This window comes from Halyomorpha halys, unplaced genomic scaffold, assembly GCF_000696795.3.
Source record: "Halyomorpha halys isolate HHAL.00 unplaced genomic scaffold, Hhal_1.1 Scaffold43.1, whole genome shotgun sequence".
Lineage (NCBI taxonomy): Eukaryota > Metazoa > Arthropoda > Insecta > Hemiptera > Pentatomidae > Halyomorpha > Halyomorpha halys.
Window position 1 is genome coordinate 688,452 of NW_027106553.1, and position 3,896 is coordinate 692,347.

Sequence of the window (3,896 nt, forward strand, 5' to 3'; positions counted from 1 at the left end):
CGATTTTTATTTTATTTTATTTTTATTTTTTTAATTATTTTTTTTAATTTTTTTTTTTTACTTTTATCATGCCATAGGCATTGATGACCAGAGGGTTTTACGCCTTTAAGCAACAATCAACAACAACAACAAATCGTGTTAATTAACGGAATAAAATATCTATTCGGAAATCCGTTCTGAGCTTATGATTTTCAAACATTCTCGTTGTTCGTCTTCCGTAGTTACGAAGCTGGAACTAGTAGAAATAGAAATAATTTAGCTAAAAATAAAAAAAATAAATTAAAATTTAAAACCATTATTTTATTAAAATCATAGGTTTTTTTTTTTTTTTACCTAAAATATGATAAAATTTGCTGAATTAGTGAACGTGAGTGTTTCAGATAGAATCTTCATTTGAATGAATATATTACTTAGATTTCGTTTGACATTTTTATACGAAGTCGTCTGGAGTTTGTTTGTTTGTTTGGTTGTTTAGTGGCGCCAAACTTCATTGGTCATCAACGCCATTTATATTTTATTTAATTTTGCTAATATTCGTTAAATTTTATTTATTTTTATTTATTTTTTTTTTATTTTTTATTATTTTTTTTTTCTTCCGATCAAGTTATATTTTTGTAAGTAAATTCCCTGGAGTTCCCTTATAGCAATAGATAACTAATCTCTTAACATTAGCAATTTCGAGAATTATCCATAATGAAAAATATAAGATCTTCTATATTCATGCATGTGGAAGCACATCTCATCTAAATAGACATTGTAAATCATTCTAAAACAGTTCAAATTTAATTTTACTAATTAACTAACTTGCTTATTTACTTTTTCTTAATAAACTAATGCTACCATGTTGATGAACCTCTGACCCACTTCCGTCGTGGTATTTCATTTGATAGACAGGCCAAAAATACTTTGGCTTTAAGTGCGGGGGTAAGATACGTCTCTTCTATTATTTCTGGCATCTCGACTGGAGAACACATCATTCCTTCGGAATTTTTCAGGAGCTCATGTAAAACTACATTATTCTGTCTGGAAGAAATATTTTTTTTCTTTTTTAAGCTTTCTTACAACAAATAAATCTAGTGCCGTGCATCCATAAAAAAAAAAAAGTATTATTCTAAAAAATGTAGGTGTTAGTAAAAAAAATAGCCGTTTTTTAATGAATAGGTTTCGTCTTAGATTCTTCATGATTCATAACATCATGAAAATATGAATAAACGAAGTTAGCGATAAGGAATCGGTCGTGAAAGATGAATGAAAGATCATCTCTTGCTTGAATGAAAGATTATAATGTGCCTTTCAGGGGCGTGGCAGAGGAGTGATAAAAAATACGGTCCAATCACTGTTTAAGTTTATATTAAAATGGTGGGCATTCCTATTAACCTCAACACGTGAATCTTCCTTTAGTGGGCGTGGCCGTTTTGGCTTCACCTTTGCTTTGAAGGAGTGTATGTTTATGCCGAGTCGTACCTACATATTTTACAATGTCGTGAACTTCTACAAATGAGATCTCATCATTGATATGATGAAAAGGTTATATAAGAGGTCTAAAAAAAACAACGACAAATACTGCCTAAATCTAAATATAAACTGCACTTTAAACGGTTACCTCCTATAAAATAATGTTTAAATAGTATTTCCAAAATAGCTGAAATTGTCTCTATCTACTAAAGTTCAAGCTAAAGATAGAAGAAAATACTGTTTAAACTTGAAGTGAAAAACTGAACCTAAATGTTGAAGAAGGCTACTTTCAAAGCTCACTGCCGTATATATATAAGTAGCGCTAATTCATCTTAGCAACTTAACGCTAATAGACAAACAAGTCTTGTCCGTGCTGTATACCTCTTCTTAACATTTAAATTTGCTAAGCGGTTCCAATGCCGGTAAACTCCCCAGTCTGGTTTGTTAATATATGACAAGTATTAGTACAAGAACAAAAGCCAGTTATTTTACCTCAATTTTATAAAGAAAAACATAATAAACAATTTCATAACATAATAAACAATAATAATTTGTCATTCGGAGCTTAAAACTACTCACAACACTAGAAAAAAAAATAGAACATCATGTTACGATTGTCATGGTAAGATAAAAACACTTGTGATATCTGCGTAGACAAAAGGGATTATGGGGAAAAACAAAAACACGAGCGATATGTTTAGACGAGTGGGCTTTGGTTTTGTGAAGGGGAATCTTCAGCACGTCCTGGATAGGAGAGTTGTGGCATTACATCGTTAGAGATTATATCTCTATAATTCTGCTGATACGGTGACCGGAAAGGATACATCCCTAACCAACCTTGTGTTCTGCCAGGAGTACACCCAAAGACTACATCGTGTTCGAACCAAATTTTATTTTAATATCACTTTTAAATTCCTTTGTGCAGCAATGTAAATAATAGGTGATAAGGTTAATCATCTAAGTCAACCTATAAGTTCTCATTGTTTTAATAATTGGTATGAATTCTTTTCTTTCCTTTTTCATTCTGTGTACATATATTTCTTATTATCATTAAACTTTTGTACATATAGTTCTTCTGTTCATTTTTATGCATGTACACTGCTTTCAACTTGTTAATTTTACCTATTTTTTTTTTTTTGTTATGTTTACTTAATATTTCGATAATTCAACAGGTGGAAGGTAACACCCCAAGGTATTCTGTTATCTACATGTAAAGGTATTCGCCAGTGGTTATAATTCGATTATTATTTATATAAGGGTATATTGTGGGCATATTGTTTCGGGGTTTTAGTTATTTCCAAGGAAAAAATAACGTGGCGCCTAAGGACCAATTTATTGTTTTGTCTTTTTTCCCTTTTAGCGATTATACTTATTTTTCTCTTATTATTTTTCTTTAACTCACCCCCTTCTCCGCTGAGCGTGGGCAAGTATAAACGATAAATATAAAACTAAGGATAGATCAAAATTTGCGGTTATAATCATTTAAATTAGAGTAAATTTTCTAAAATATGAGCCCTAATAGAGCCCTATTTACGTTCAATAGTCCAATGTAATTCCATAACAAAATAACGTAAAATCAGTAGTTTGTGAAAACAAAATCTATGGGGGGGGGGGGAAGGGGGGTGCGCTCAGCAAAGAAGTAATATAAATAAACAAAAAATATTTATTTATGCCGACGTTTCGACCTGAGTTTTATGTCTTCATCAGGGAGTCAAGTGGGGAATGTTGACTAAGACTGGGTTGGCTGACACTAAATTTGTAAAACAATTACACAGTTTTAGCCAACATCTCCCACTTGACTCCCTGATGAAGACATAAAACTCAGGTCGAAACGTCGGCATAAATAAATATTTATTTGTTTATTTATATATTTTTTTGCTGACCGAACCCCCCCCCCCACCATCTTCTCCAATCAGTAATCTACGGTCACCTATCTACATCTTATTAGATGTATAGATGTCTATTAGCACTCAAATTAAATCTAGTTGAATCTACTGTAAAGTTAGGTTATTACGTTTATCTTCGTTGGAGTAGAAGGTTTCATAATATAGACTGAAATAAATTGATTTCTAGTTATTTCATATGCGAAATTCATATTCATGAACTTTGATTGCTAATAAACTCCGTACGCCTGATGGTTTCGGAGAGATAGATTCCCCAAAATTAATTAACTAACTACTGATTTTTTTAGTACAATTTATATGAAATGATGCTTCTTAAAAAATTATATTGAGCGTAAATAGCTCTATTAGGGCTCATGTTTCAGAAAATTGACACTACTTTAAATGATTTTCTCTTACGGTTTCTTGTGTTGTAGGTAGTTTTAAAGATAATAGTGCTCCAAATGAGAAATTAATTTTTTTTAAACGTTTTTAAGCAGCCGCCATTTTTTGTTCTCTTACCTATACTTAGCAGTCTCATAAATTTGACTAGTAACTGTA